At 44.8% G+C, this 16,616-nt stretch overlaps 1 protein-coding gene across 5 annotated transcripts in view; it reads left to right on the top strand.

The window, feature by feature from the left end:
* Positions 1–2,449: 2,449 nt before the first annotated feature.
* Positions 2,450–16,616, top strand: part of LOC118506329 (spectrin beta chain, non-erythrocytic 1) — a 53,207-nt gene continuing 39,040 nt past the window's right edge. For 2 of the 5 annotated variants that reach the window (XM_036043298.1, XM_036043294.1), the window contains exons 1-2: positions 2,467–2,571; positions 3,427–3,744. The gene's annotated coding sequence lies outside the window, so the exon portion shown is untranslated. Of the gene's footprint in view, positions 2,572–2,596; positions 2,808–2,920; positions 3,137–3,426; positions 3,745–16,616 lie in introns of those variants that run through there. The other 3 variants (XM_036043295.1, XM_036043297.1, XM_036043296.1) reach the window with 3 other exon arrangements.

Consider the following 16,616-nt stretch of genomic DNA (forward strand, 5'->3'; position numbering starts at 1 on the left):
CTTGTGTACTATGGAGCATTACACGCTTTTATTGTGAGATTAATTGATAACTTCATTCTCGGTACCATACTTCTGAACTTCCCATTTGAATTACGTTGGGCTCCTAAGATTTCGAGCTGAAACCGATTGGTTTGAGTGTACATTTTCTATCCATCTCGACCATTCTTCTCGTTCAAAGACATGGTAATGAGAAGGGTAGGGTGACCCTGCCAGTTTCTTGGTCCGCATCGGTCCGCATGAGCCCTATACTTGTCAAAAATATGCAAGACAGGCTTCACGATCAAGTAAAACATGATTTTTAAGACGGCGCCGACTTGCACCTACAATACTGCAACTGATGCATTAGCAAAAGTGTGAAACATTTGAATGGCATTTCTTTCGGTAGGCATTCAAGGCAAGCGACAGAGACAAAATTGATGTCGTCATCCCGAAGTTTTATTCGTGTGTACTGTTTAATGTGTGGATGTAGTGATTGTTTGCAGGTAGCACGTTGGAGGTGGGTCTCTAGTCGAGTTTTACACGATCGCATAAGGGTAGTTGTAGCTGTAAGCTGTTGGTAAGAAGGAACATTAAAAATGAATGCTATGTGACGCGTCCACGCGACGCACTGCACTGCCAGAACTCACCTAGACTAGGATATGCGTAAGTAGTGTAGGGAGCAAGCACACTGCTGTACGGCGAAACATAGCTGGCGTATGCGTACGGATAAGCTGGATAGCCCAACGGAGCGGCTGCCAGAAGCTGAGCCTTTGGGTCTGGCTTTGGTTCCGGAGCCGGTGCTGCCAAGGTACAGGCTACGACGGCCAAGATAAGAGCAATCTGCAAGAGGACAGATCAGAACTCGAGAGCAACGACGCGAGCACGGACACAACACTCACCACAAACTTAAGTGCCATGATGTTGTTTTTCTCACTATTTGTTTGTCACGCAATGCACCAACAGTCACTGCAATCAGCCTCTTTGCACGTTCCGGAGCGTAATGATGTGGAATTCGGTAGTTCATAGATCTTTTATACGGCGATCGTTTACTATCCCTGTTCTATTCGATTCGGATGCCGCCTGACGACGCTTGAATTTCGCATTCCCGTCACGTCTCGCTGGGGTACGTAAACTTTAGCGCAATATGATCATCGATGTCACTCCCGTCAGTGGGGCCGATGCAGTAGTGAGCCGATCGAATAAAATGTCCCCCATCGGTTCCTAACGGAGAGGTCCAGCAGGGTTTGGGCGATACGTCCAGCGGACAAGCTGTATCAAATTTTTGGTAACACGGCTGAATCGTGATTCAAGCTCTCGAGGACAGGGGAATCGTGTCCCCATGCGCGTGCAATGTCCAGCATATGGGACACACGAACGCTAATGCATAATGGCCTGGAGGTTTCACTTTTGTTAAACCTAAAAACTCCACTCAATACAAAGCACCGGTTGCATAACGTAGAACAGAATACAGTCCTGTCGAATCTTTGCACAGTTTGTGGACGATTCAGCGGGTCGGTGTGAACTTGCGAAGTCGCGATGGCGGAGGGCCATATCCGCCATGCGCCATCAGCGCAAGTATCGCACGTATCGATGAGCATATTAGGAGACTCCCCATATAGTGGAGGTTGTACGTGTTTTAACAGAACGACCTTGAGCATTATTGAATGATTTTAGTGGGTATTGATAAAAGTGTCACCTTCGTATGGGTGTGCTGGATAGTTTTGTTATTGGACTAGAACACTCTTGAGCGTAATATTTGGTATTCGCTGCACACATGCAGGATGGGTACAGTGCGAGATAATAATCGGATCAACATTCTTTGCATTGCCTAGCGGCCTATTTTTACACAGCCTGAACAGGAGAGTGAATAAAATTATGTAATTTCGAAGCAGAGAAGTAAACGCTATGAATTATTAATAATGTATCGTTACTACTCGGCACCGTTTTGCATAATGATATGTATTTGTTTAAAAGCTATCTTTTAAAATGCGGGTTTGCACTATTTTGTAATACACATGAATGGTTATGTGTGTTATTTTACATTAACAGCACTGTACAAATGGTTGTTGCAAAAGTCGTTTTTAAATGTCGACATCGAGAAAACGAAAATTTTGAAAACGTAGCTAGCGCCACCTATGTGTCAGTAACACAACTACTGTGCTCAGCACTGTGTGCGGGCAGTAGCACAACTAAATTAAGGGTGTCAATGGGAAACATGATAAAAATTATCAGTCGTTTATTAATGCCGCTAGGTTTTCGCAGCGATAACAATTTAGATGAACATATTTTATGAGTTTTTGTGTAAATGCTCAAATAATCAAATAATCCCGAATTGATTACACTCTGTTTGGTATATTCTGATATTCCCTCACTGCCCACTGCACTATGGGATTATAGTGAAACGAGCGCACGGTCAAAACATGAACTATGGGCCACGGTCGAGAGTAGGACAACACAGCACGGGTAAATACGGCACCAAGCACACACACCACCAGCATTTGCCGTGGAGTTCGGACGCGTGTTTCGTGTGCGCTTCAGCACAAGCTTTATTCGCGTGAGTTGTGTGACGACGGCAGCATCAAGCCGAAACAGGTTGATCGAACGACTCGGGAGTGTGACAAGAATAGTGCCTGGGGAAGAACATTATTTGGAGTCGCCGCAAATTCTGTTCTATAAATCAGTGGTGATAGTTTGTGTGTTGTGGCCGGGTGAAGTAGGGCGATCGACGGAGATTGGATTACTACGGTTCAACGGCGAGAAAAAGCCTGAGCATTAATGCATCGGCGCCATACTATCGGCACGCCACCACTTGGCATATTTGTTCGGCGGTAGCATTCTTCTCACCAGCCCAATATCACCATTTACGATCGCGCTCCGGACGGCGTAGCGTGGCAACGTAGGGATGAGATTTGTGCGAGATTTGGAACACGATCGGGAGCCGTGTACTGTTGTACCGCTGCAACGCTTTAGCCGGGTTGCTCTGTTAAATATTGCTGGGTTTAGAGCCGGAAATGTTAGCCAGCCAGCGAGAATTATTTATTTTTGCGTATAAACAAGCAGATTGCTGATTGCTATTCCTTCATCGCCAAGGAAGGCTTTGCGTTGTGTGTTTTCGGGAATCCGATCGGATTCGATAGTGTGAGTGCGATCGTGTGAGGTATGTGTTTTATGTGTGTGCGTGTAGGTGTGTGCGAGCTTGCCGTGTGCGTGTGTGTGGGGATAGGGGTTTTACGTGGTGATTATTACTGGGTTCCTGTTTGTTCAGACTTCGGAGTCCAAAATCGATCAAGTGAGCTGGTTCAATCAGAGTCTCGAAAGAAGAACGGAACGAAACTCCCGCAATCAGATAGAGCAATGTTGGCAAAACAAGTCAATTACAGTGAATTTAATGCCTCCGAAATTGGATGTTTTGTTTAGTTAGTTAAATAATTATTTACTTGTTTTTAGGCGTTTTGACGTGGATCATCCTCTTGGTGTTTTGTTGTACATAAATGAAAGAATTTTTAACCCAACCAAGTTAAGTGTAGTGCATGACGCGTCGTTTATGAGTGTTGAAAAAATCGTTTTCGAAAAAAGTGTGTTTTAGTGCTTCAACTTGCCTTGCAGTAGTGAAGAAGCGAGTGTGCCCTAGTTGCGTGCGGCAAACAGAGGAATCCTTCCATTGCAGCCTGGAATTTCTGGAGTGTGTGATTTACATTACTTTTGGAAGCAACCGGTAAACTGACACTGCAACTCTGGATTACGGATACGGAGACGATCCGAAAGGTATGTTGAGAGCAGCGTTTGTAATGAAATTTTATTTGGGATCTTGGGGAAAACATTACCAATTCAAACCAGATGTGGTATCCTGTACGTAGAAGAACGTAAACAATATCTGAGTTTGAGTGCAGAGATGGCTGTGATGGAAGCTAATTACCACCAGATGTTTGTTTATGTCCAGTGCCTATGGGATGTGGGCCTAAGACATTCCAACTTGAAGGTTCTGGTGTTGAAATATAATATAGAATCATAATTCGAGTTGGAGTCGGACGAGTTCCAACGCTCCGGCTTTGCTTCTGCCTTATCGTTACGCACCAGCCTTCTGTACGCAAATACGCAAGTTCGTGAATCTACACCCGAACCCTCGCCAACGTTGCAAAAAGGAGGCCTAACTTTTCCAAAAGTGTCCCGGTTCAAGTAATGTTTCATCCTGGTTGTATTCGTGCTGCTGGTACATATTTTTTTCTCTTCTACTTTCTCCACACTGATGCTTCGGAGTACGCGCGATCATACGCATTTCTTCGTACATCTACATAAACTCCACACTTGGTTCCTTCAACCAGCAACCGCTCGTTTTAATTCTCCTTGCTTCCAATTTTATCGTACATTCTCGCTCTTTCTCCCGGCAACTTCGCCTTGTAGTGCGATCTTTTTTTGTTGTAAATTCTGAATGCTGTTTTCGTTTCACTGAAGTAAAGAAAACTCGTTTCTTCCTTCGCGCGATCCTGCGCGAGCGCGCGGTTTGCTTACGTATTTCTTTGCGTAAGCAACGCGTAAAGGATGGAACAACACACCAACAACCGTCGGTGTGCTCGATCGAAGCAACCCCAGGCAGCTAGGCAGGCAGGCAGGCAGGCAGCGCATGATGGGATGGGATGGGAAGGTTACCAAAAATGAAATAAAAAAAATGATGGTAGAAAACAAAAAGCCAACAAGAATCTCAACATGGCATGCTACGACTTGCTTGCTGCGACGTTTTTTTTTCTTCTCTCTCTCTTTCTCTCTTGCTGTGTGTGTACCTCTCTCTTTCTCTTTCTCTTCTGGTCCCCTCTTTTGCTATGTTGACTAAGAAGAAAAGATTGAGTAACCATTCTAGGCCGACCGGGCAGAAATGCCAGCGCAAGGAATGAAGAAAAAAAAATAAACACGTCCGTCGGAAGGAAGGAAGAATAGAGCGCGGTGGACCGTTTTATGGATCGCGGTTTTGGAGTTTGGTGTGCGATGGTTTGGTTTTCTTTTTTGTTTACTCCGCCAGAGAGCAGCTTCCTTCTCCTGCAAGTCCAGGCCGTCGTTCTTGGTTTTTCAGACCAACCCATGAGGTCTTGCCCCGGCCCCGAATGCGTGTGTGCATGTGAATGGCGCCGACTTTGTGTTCTGGCTTCCTTGTTGGTGTTGGTGTTACGCAAACTCGTTCTTCCACTTCCTCTGGCGATGGGGAGGGAGGACGGTCGCCGTTTCCTTACGCGCTTATGTCACCTTGATTTTCGGCATCAGCGCCTGCTGCGGCTGCGGAATCTGCGAGAATGCTACGAGTAACAGTCGGTTCTGGCGTTTCTTCCCTTCCGTTTTGGATCTTCTTTTGCCTTTTTTGGTGCCAAGCCTTATACTTCACAGTTCTTTTCGGTGTGGGGTAGATGATTCGGTTGATTGCGCTTGCGCTACGTTGCTTAAAGTGTCCTAGGGAAGAAACCTGTTTGATGTTTTTGTTGTTGGTGGTTAAAAACGGAAAAGATTTTCCATAACTGAATGTTACATTTGATGAAAGACGTTATCTCAGACAGTTACACCAGCTTCCGTTGTTATCCAGAGCGAAGCACATACGAAAGATTTCCGCGCTGGGTTAAGCGACGAACCTCTTGGGTCGAATCTTTGCGGCGAACCTGCTTTCGCTGCTGATGGTTTAAGTTTGTGTCTGATGATTGCCTGCCTTGAAGATAATGTCGTCTTACTTTGTCTGAGCAATCGTCGCTGGTTGAGCCTCGGATCATATCTGTCTGATCATGATCTGTGCGTGTGGGTGGGCTTGCTTGCTGCGTCACGGGTTTTTGTGTTGTTTGTGGGACCAAGCTCCCTGGTCGATTTAACGAACGTAAAGGCGAGGAAAAGATGCTTATCGCTAATCGAGTGACACGGTAGCTAAAGTCGGAATCAAAATAAGCTTCCGCGCTTTTGAAGATCAGCCATTAAGAGAATTTAGGGCTTACGATCGAGCGTTCGATGTTTAGTAACAAGGAATGGAAAACTATAGTTAAGACGTCTTACATCTTTGGAGCCGGTTTCAACTTCTGTTTTCTTTAAATATTTTTCATTTAATGCAACGAAAAATATTCTCACATATTACGAAAAACTTCGAGCTGGAGCTTCCTAGCGGAGAATTCTAGTGATGTGCCCAACCGTTGATCATCTTTTGTATTATATTATATCGCACTATGGGTTGTATCCGTGGGTGAAGTCTTATGGGAGATGGATTCCGACCCCAAACAGTGTTGTACGATCTACCAAATGTAGTAAAAACTGGCACGGAAATTCGAGTCTTTAATACCTGGTGGTTTTATGGTTGGACACCTTGGATCCAGAAATCTGAATATCCATGTTATCGATGAGGAACGTCCTGGAGAAGATTGAAGAGATTACCAAGAGGTCACAGCAGACAATCACATCTGTTTTTGGGCTAATCTGTATCGCAGCGAGCATAGACAATCATTCTTGCGATCGTCAAGGCGTAGAAAGTTCTGAAAATGTGCATAAATCTATTATCAAGACAGTGATGGTTTAGGCGTCAAATAACTGTCATTGGGTCTCTATAAATGTTTTAAATTTACAATGTAATAAATGTGTGTGCAACAACTGGATCAAGCTCGTGCAGATACTGAAAAGTTTCTACCACCACAACATTATGCGGTGCTTGTTTTTGACGCATAATAAGACCACCTTTTAATATTTTTAATAAACAACCAATGAACGCCCATTTGCACAGATGCAACAATCGTTTCACATTGTTTTCCCACTCTGAAAACAAAAAACAAAACCGCGAACAGCGGTAGCCAAAGTCGTGAATGCTATGCCACCCTATGCTTTTAAAACTATCTCACCTCACGTAGCTTGGTTTTCCTCGCGTACCCCAGCCTTTGTGGTCGATTTTTATATCCACCAGTTCATAAACTACCCATTCACAACGGCACGGAGGAATCTGCAATCTCGGGTGCTCGGTAGCATGGGTAGAGCAACTGCTCGTAATGCACCCACCAACCCTTGCGGGGCGTCCTACTCTGGTCGGTGGAAGATTGTTTACTGACATGCAGCAGCAGCATACCAACAACTCTCAGAGCTGAATTGCAGTTTTGCAGGTGGAAATCGTTCGTTCGCATCCAACAGTTTCTTTTAGTGACACGGTACAGGGCAAAAATCCTACCCCAAATGGATGTGCAATCGGTCGCCCACTCGAACCAAAAACGGGTTGCAAAGATTTGCCAGCGTGTGAGTTGAAATTGCACACTCACGATTTTACTGCTTGAGAGAAGGAAGCAAAGGCGGGTCTGCTTATGTTCTGTGGGTAAAACACATTATCTTTATTAGCTTCGAAAAAATGGGTTCGTCGTTTGCTGTCGTGTGCTGTTGAAGTCTTTCGATTGTGATTCATGGTGGTACAAATCGACTAAGCTGGGTACGGATGCCTTTCTCAAATAGCCGAAACACACAACTAGTGTTTGGAATATTTTTTTTTTACGTGCTTTGGGAAACTATATCGTTATTAGCTAATTCATCTGCTTGATTACAGAGCGGATGAACTGGTTCTTGTCTACGAGTGTGTTACCAGCTTTACCACTGCAGCAGACTAACTTTATTGACCTAGTTGTGCATTTTAACCTCATCCGGTCCCCCTTTAGTTCATTCCTCTTCTTATTGAATGTGCTTATTTCTCTTATTTATTGTAGTATTTCGTTCAAAAAAGTAAGTAAAAAATTTGCGACAAAACAGCACGCTCACTGTCATTTCCATAGTGTGCCACAGAGTCCTATATACGCGAATTCTAACAGTCAACACAATGGACAATAATGACCTATAATTAACTACAAAAACATTGCTCTTGTAGCTCGTACCTCGTAATAAAAGCTTTTCAGTCACCATGGTTGAAAGTGACGTATTCTTTTTTGGCAGTGCAGCGGTAGCGGTGTCATGCTCGCTGACCACTCCATAGTGAAGAGTCCGGCCATTCCGATGGTCAATGGATGAACCACAAATGAAAATCTCATTAAAAACGTTCGGCGCTGCTGTTGCTTCTGGGCGCATTCCCCACAACAACCGTCAACATTTCGTCACGCCACGGTTCCCGGTTGTTGTGCGTTTTTCTGCGGGTACGTTGCGTCGTCATCCGTTCCGTGTGTCGCAAAACGTGTGGTTGTGACCCTGTGGTGAGTGTGCTTTTGGGTGAGTCGCTCGATTCCATCCACACGGAAAATGTCGAAAATACATGAGAAAAAATCTTTTTGCTTTGAAAAGGTGATCTCCCTTTTGGGATGGGAAAGCCGCGTTTTGTGTGGTGTTCTGCTACCATCTACCAAAGTAAAGCAAAAAGATAAAAAAAACACGTTCATTATAGTTTAGCCAAAACTTCGTTCACTTTTTGTGCCAATCACACGGGTGCCATTGTTAACGGTAGTGTTCTGTTAATTTGATGGAATCTCCAACCTTTGGGAGAGAATGATAAAAAAACGAGAACATTTGCAACAGACGAGTACTACAAGAGCCATCTTCTATCGCCGGGCCATTCAACTTGCTTAAATTCGACGGATGAATTAATTTGCAATTTTCAAAAATTATTAGCCCAATCGTTTTTATTTATGAGTGTTACCATTTTCGGTGGTAAAGTAATTGTTGGTCACTACTGATCGGTATCAACGCATCAACGTAGAACAAGATTACTTTCAAGGATTTTTCATATAATGGCCATGTGTCCTGGAGGTCCACCCAACCTCTAATTGATGTGATAGCAACTATGGACATTTGGTGCCGATTCAATCGTTGCTCTTTGGAGTTCAAAAATTCTCTTCCTTGTGGATAAAAGACAGAACATCGAATGGGGTTCAGGTCTCGCCAATCCAGCAGTCTGTAAGATCTAAATGTGCCCCAGAAGCTATAATGGAAAATCCTTGCGCCTGGTGGTTTTTATCACTTCGCACCTTGGGTCTAAGGGCCAGAGTATCCAGCAGCAGGGGTGGCCCGGTGGTCGAGCAAATTGCGGTACGATTCGTGATATCATTAAGTCTAGTAAGCCAGAAATTTCTTGGACTTAGGTTAAGAGGTCTTTGATGCGTCATCAATACGTACTCAGCCCCCTAGACAAAATCGGCTGTATTAGACATAATCCTGAGTCTAGTCCCAGTCGCCCATGCCAGTGAGGTAGACAATCGCTTAGAATGAATGGCGGCTGCCGGTGTTAGAGAAATCTGTAACGGAGAACTTTATGCATTTATTTTTTTTTCTGTCTGTTAACGAGGTCAAAATTTGCCCTCAGTTTTGCTTAAAACGATAAGGAATGTAGAGTCACCAAAACATCTGACAAACTTTGATACATTTACGAAAAGCTCTACCAACTATTCGAATCTTGCCCCAACAGCTGAACCTTCAACCCCGAGAGTGCATAATCGCCGTGAGCAGTTTAAACCAAGAGTTTGGAAAAACCAGTCTGTTTCATCTCGGACGCAGCAACCTGTCCCGACTGAGACTCGTGGCTCAGGTGAAAGCTGATACAATTACCAGATTTGTCATCGATCAACAACAACCATCGGAGCCCGTAGTTGCCGGTAGTCGGTTTTGGCAGGGTGCAGCAAATTGGTGTCCGAAAGATGGCTTGTCGCTGGGTGTGTAAGCGCGCGGTGCGATGTGGAGCCCAGTATCGTGGCCAGCAGGCCGGTGTGAAGCCTTTCGACGAAAAGGGAAAGTTCAATGTTTCGTATCAGTTTCTTCGCAGGCCGGCAAGCCTGTGCTGCAACGTTCTTCTACACATCTTCTTGACACAATCCCCCGAGATGATGGGAGATGGCATTTTTATCGGTGTTGTGTCACACAAACGCTAGTTGACACTACTAGCTCTGCCCTGGAGTGACATTTCCTTCCATCCATTTTGGGGCAACAAAAGCACTTCGAACGAAGTGCAACTTTTCCATTCGTTCTCGCTCTCTCGCTCTCTCGCGCTACGTCTAGTTTCGTCTGTTTTAATTAAAACGCCTGTCCAGGTTGGAGAAACTTTTTCAGCTACGCTCTGCGGCTCTGGGCTGTGTGGCGCCGTTTTCCTATCCCATTCCCGAACTCTACGTGCAAGAGCCCGGCCCATCATGGTATGTGGTTTTGCTAATCTTTAAGATGGTTCAAATTCGTCCGCCTTGTGTGTCAGCCATGTGTGTTTGACTGGATTGATCTTTCGGCTATTTGGGAGTTTGTTTAGCACTAAAGACTTTCGAAGACTGTCAACATTGGCTGACGTATCCAAAAATGGTACGATTTGGGGCCGTTCCTCGCCGATCCTCGGTCCGTTCTCGTCTTTTCTCACCATCTCGACCACGTCGGATGGGAAGTGTTTTTTGCATAAATTGATTGTGAAAGTATCGATGCACACAATCCGGGGCGCCGCTGGCGGGATTGTTTTGAAGACCGCTTCCAGTGACAGTGATAGACAGACAGATCAACAGGGTTTTTGGATATGATGCTTTATCTTTTTCATCCTTTACGGATATTTATTGCACAAGTCCACGGTGGCACCAACGGCAGCTAGCTGATAGACAGCGAACAAAAGCGATGGCAATAGGTAATGTCAGGCGTCATCAAACTTTTCTTCGCTGTGCGTTGTGCTCGTGCTACTAACTACCCGGTGTGTGCATATGATGCGCTAAATGCTGGGATGTGGAAAGCCACAAGTCTAGTTAACGTTTTGGAGCGTCTTGAGAGTCGGGTTTCTCGATGTACATACAGCTATTAGCATGTGCTCAATATTTATGACCGTACGGAACGAACGTTCCGTATGAACGGGTTGAGCGCCCTCCCCATTTTTGAATGCATGTATTCTAACAGGTGAAAGATGCTTTGCAGGAAGGTTGATGAACAATCGAATCGACTCTGCGTGGTGGTTTAGAAAACCACCGCATTTCTATTTATGCAAATTGGGTGAGAGGTTTGGCGCTGAAAATGGCTACAATGTTCGAACGGCTATTGATCTACACGAAGCGTCCTTTCGCTACTAGAGGATGACGTAGATGGCTAGACGCGCCTTTCGCTACTAGAGGATGGCGTAGATGGAGGTAGAAAATTAAAACTTTTAGATGGTCGTCCGTCAAAGATTTGACAAGTCCTCCAGCAGAATATGATTCGAAGTAACCTAGTGGCGAAGTAGCTAACGTCCACGATGATCATACTGATAGCATACATATTATTTTTATCTGTTTGTGCTTACGCCGTGGCTATCATCAGAAATCATACATTCCTTGCATAGAGTAAGGAATATCAATGGAATAGCTTTATTACAGGAAAGGCTCCGGAGGTGTACAGGACTCTGATTGCACATCCGCTCTAACCACATATTGCTAAAAGGGGAGTAGAGCTGTCCCACCCATCAAACTGGGCGCCAAGTTGACAGCTGTTTAATCAAAGTGTTGATGTTGATGCAAGCGAGTCGCCGTTTTATGGAGCTTATCACCAGTATTTACATTCCATTCCGCATCATTTGCTTTGAACGTGTACTTAGCGAGGGGCTCTGGTTCAGAACGAAGGGGAGAGATTAACTCTGAGCAACTGCTATTTAGAACTGCAAGCCAAAGCGACGTAGAATATGCGATTTATGTGGGAGATAACATGTTATTGCAACAGCTTTCCTCAGTGGTACCTAAGTATAGATTTTTCGTGGGTTGATTTGGGATAAAGCTGATAAAATCGCACACCACAAGATAAACAAAACCACAATAGCGTCCCGGTAAATGATGGGAAACGATTTAAGATTATTGCATTATTGTAAAACAGAAACAGTGTAATCTCTGGTCGTTCGTTCTTTTGGCTTCGAATTTGTTTCCTTTTCCCCCATTTTCCGTACCTGCTGAGTCGACATGTTGTTGAATAGGGAAAGCGAAGGGGTATAACTATTATTACTCAAAAACACCGCAAAACCACAACCAAGCATAGCGTCAGCCACCGGGTTTATAGGGCTTCGTAGAGCTTTTTTACCATGCAACCATTCATTCCAACATTGTGTCACCATTGCGCCCAAGGGGCGGTGGCCCAAGCGGACAATGTTTCACTTTCTCCACTTTCGGTGCGCGATGGGTGGGTGCCTTTGGGGGTGGTGTCACTTTAGCTACTCGGGTTGGGTCAGTTTTCCGGAAAACAGTGACGAACAGCAACAGTTCAGCCGTACCGAATGTGGCTGATGGTGGGGCCCTTTTCATTCGGTGCCAAAGGAAGCAGCACTTCAACGTTTCCATCAAACTATCGACCAGGACAGGAGGTGGACGATTTGCTCGATGCCAAATGAAATTAGCTTTCCATCCCTCCATGCCGAGTCCTAATGGTGTTTTCACGTTGCTTTGTCGTAGGGCTGCTGTTGTTCCACGCTGTCTAAGTGGAGAGCCGACCTATCGAATGTCTAGGCCAATATCTTCGATATATTATTCATATCCTTCCCTGCTGCGCATTTGAGTGGAGTGTAAAGTGAAGAGAAAGGTTTGGAATTGAAGCTATCATCACATCACACTGCGGCTATGAGCTTGTGATTATTGGTTGTGATTGTGTGGACTGCGGCGCACTCGCGATTGTGTTCGCGTGTTACTTGCGGAAGCCAGCGCACCCCCACCACGACCATTGCAACATTTGAGCCTACACACGGTGCATCGAGTTACAGTCGGAATGGAATCGGCGGTTCAGGTTTGGGGTTTAGTTCCACATCTCTAGACATTTCTCGATGACGGGATGTCCGGATAATGTCGTTCGGCTCCAGGGCGGCTCGTGGTTATTGGACAGAAACGGAACAGGTATTCTCTCCGGTATCGGAGGAAGGAAGGAAAACAAGGCCGGAAGGCTGTGGGAAGACGTATGCTGCAACACGAGTGGCTTCTTCCGTTCGTTTCTTGCGATTGTACGGCGGCAGCGGCAGCGGCTTCACTTGTCATCGATCGGTGTTCTCAACCCCTGGCTGGCGTTGTTGTGACTCGTTGTCGAAAATCGTACTCATTTGTCTGCGGTCATCTCGGTGGGAATGATAGATGAATTGTGCAGTTGCCAGATGAATAGTGTTGGCCTCATTCGAGCGGCTCTAGTTGTTGCTCTCACTCTGGGCTGACGTTGACAACGAAACCTTGCTGCGCTAGTCTTGCTTTGAAATTTGGTGAAAAAAGCGGAAGCTAGCCCGGATGAAAGGCAGACGTTGAAATGCTGTGTGGCACAGTTTGGAGTGAAATTGGGAAGTCGCAAGAGGCAATGTGAGATTGCTAAGAGTAGAGCCTTTCCTTTACGGAAGTCTATACTTATGAAGAATATTATTTCAATTTCGCAATGAGAATTTAGTGTTGTTGATATTATCAAGAATGCGACAGCATTATTGACCATAACTGCTGACGTATGGTAGCAGGACATTAGACCGCTGACTCACTCTGATTGCAAGCGGAGCTCTAGCTATTTGAGGTTCATAATGGGCACAAACTGGCAGGCGGTGTGGCCTTGCTAGTGTTTCCTCCGGTTAGCAAATAGCTTCACTCATCGATTGCCAGTGACTTCATCAGAAGCCACGTATCCGACGCAAAAATTCCAAGAAGCATCGAGAGGGTCGTCACTTTTTCGAGAGGGTCGGATATTTTTTGTGCATATGGTTATAAAGCTTAATGTAGGGGTTTTTGTTTACTTTATTCTCGTTGTTTGGCGTGTACAGTTTGCGGTGCTTTTTTGTTGGTGATAGCGATGAGTCTTGAATTCATCATTGACCGGCGACCTAAAAATTGCAACACGCGTGTCCAGCTGCGAGATGAACTGCTGTTGTGTGGATTGGGGAGGAGAGACAAAAGTCGCTACGTGATGATTGAACATTTCTTTTAGCGGACTAAGAACAAAGCAAATTATCGCGCAGGGTGTCATAAGTTGGCTTATGTTTTGTATTGCATTTCTGTCGCTCCCTGGCCACGTTGCAACGGGGTTAGTGGGTTAGCGTGCTTATGCGATGTGTGCGTTAAGAGCAGAAGTCCAGCTGCAGACATATTGCGGAGGTATTAGTAATCACTCGGAGGTATTAGTAATCACGCATATTGCGGAGGTATTGGTAAGTGGCTTCTAAGACAAATCGATATTACTTGGTATTAATTATAAAGCTTTTGGGCCTCCAGAATCTCTTATGGAATAGCAGAAGTTGGTAGTTACTAAATTTATACTTTGGATCTCGGATTAAACTTTGGAAGAAGGAGTACTTAAAATACCCAACTCAGATTTTTTTATTATGATAAGATAATAACATACACCAGTTCCAGTGGTATTCCACCAGGGCTGGACTATAGTCCAGATTTTTAATTTGTTTACCACCCTGATGATGACGAACTTCGCACTTTTCGAGACACTCGGACTCTATACATGACTCTTGAAGAGCAAATGGCTATGTGTAATATTAGTATGTTCAATGCATAATTCTGGAAAATACTTGTTTTTCCTCGTAATCTGGGGGATCTGTCCTAAGTTTAGCTGACATTTTAGATTGCTCTAAGAAGACTTGTTGTTCCTTTTCCTATCTCCTAGAGTTGGGCTATGCATTGAACGTAGATGATCGTTGACATTCTTCTTAAACCAGTGTCTTGATCATTTAGCTTCCAAGCCCCCGTTTAAACTTCATGCAGTAAACCTATAATAGATCACTGTTGCAAATCCCCCCCCAAATAAAAAACACACACTTCAGAGATCTCCCAACAAACCATGGCCGATTGTCACCGACTGAAAGATGATGATCGACGCAATCGTTAACGGGGAGCTGGGCATGCCAAAAGCCTGGGAATGGAATGGAAGAAAAAGAAAGGGCAGTGGTAGTAGCGGGTATCATAATTCCGACAGGCCCATAAAACTTCGCCGCCCAATACCCCCCTGAAGTCGAAAGTATCTTTCCCGTGAAATAAGCCACGGAGGAGTGATCATCTCCATTTCTCGTACCGACCCGTGTACCGACGATAGAAAGCCGTGGAGGACGATACTGCACGCCGGCCGCCGGTTGGCGGTTGGTTTCTCGGTTTGGTTTGGGCAGTGTAAACTTTCTTGTTTTTCAGCTGTTTCCTTCGCTCCGTTTGCCGGATCGGTCGCTGCCGCATCGTTTGCTTTATTTTATTATGATTTCTAATGCTACGCCTAAATGCAGCGTTTTATTCACGCAAAGCGCAGTCACTTGCCGGTCTTAATCGCAGCTGCCTGGTGGGGCGACTGTGACTGTTTGTTTCCATTGTGTGAGTGGTGGAAACTGGTTTCATCGTTTCACCTGTGTTTTGGTTTTCATTTTCCATTTTTCCACCCGCTTCTTCCAGCCCGGGGAATGGTGGGAGACGCGTGGTTCCGCTATCGGATTGTTTTCTGGCCTGAACATTGAATGCGCAACTGGTAGTTGTTGTTATTGTTTAGTGCTCGTTGAGCCAGTTGCAGGTGAAAGGGAAAAGGGGGCAGGGAAGAGAAGAGGGGAAGTGGTTAGTGGTTTGATGGACGAAACAAGAAGCTTATCAAAACATGGTTTTTTGGCCGATTTCGTTTAACATTATTTTAACGGCTGGTTAGACAGGTTTGGCTGTTAAACTTTGGAGACTTATCAATCCATTTGTTCGAGGGACACTTATCAATCGTTTCATGTTTAGCAATAACTTAAACATATTAAACATGCGATTCGCCTCGATAGTCCAACTGTCAAATTGAATATTGCAGTTAAACTTATACTTAATCGTCCCTAAAGCGCAAACCTACAGTTCCTGCTTTAAATACCTGGAACTTACACGTACGTCATGAATCATGCAGTATGGAACGTTATTGGCAATTACTAAGATAATCCTATTGCTCTCAGTAACTGCATTCCAGATTCCGCGGCGTTTTTTCGTATGTAAATAGCTTGGCCTCAACTGCACCGTCTTAGCTTGAGAAACAGGCACAGCGTTTGCAGCTGCAACTACTATTGTTTCGGGTCGTGTGTGTGTGTGTGGATAGCATGCCATGTGTGTCTGTGTGATGCTACTGCGGCCGTCAACTGGCATGCGTAATGATGGGAATGGGAGTGTGACCGTGAATATGAAAACATAGGAGAAGGAATAGCATTAGTAGAAAATTTGAATAAAAATGTGTTTCTGAAAAAAACAAGCATTGCAATTAGCAAAATCATCTCGAATCTGACGAATCTGAATTCGTTTAATGATCCGGTGGATGGCAAATAGGTGTTGAATTGTTTTACTTTCGAAGGGCATGTTGCATCGGATGCATCGTGTAGTGCAACATGCGCAAGCCGGTGCCGAGCAAAATTGATTGCATGCAGCTGGTTGGCTCTAAAATGTTACAGTCGGTTGGGTTTCTAATTTTTTGACTGACTGATTGTGGAACTGTAGTGGATGGTGTTTAACTTGTCACAGTACTGCTCCAGAAGTAATAGAAAGCGAGGCGTTTATTGAACCTCTTTCTTTTATTATTCGAAGTGAAAAGTTTCATCTGTTGCATTTTCTAATGCATTCTGATACGATGCAGTTTATGGCAGCAATCGAATTAATCGAACAAGGTACGAAATTGACGCTTCCACGGACGGAAAAAGCGAGCGATTTCCTCCACCTCGGTAATCAAACTGTCAAGCGTTTTTGACATATTGAGGTGAAAGCGATCAACAGTGTGGAGAAGACTGTAGTGAG

The sequence above is a fragment of the Anopheles stephensi genome, chromosome 2, assembly GCF_013141755.1.
Source record: "Anopheles stephensi strain Indian chromosome 2, UCI_ANSTEP_V1.0, whole genome shotgun sequence".
Lineage (NCBI taxonomy): Eukaryota > Metazoa > Arthropoda > Insecta > Diptera > Culicidae > Anopheles > Anopheles stephensi.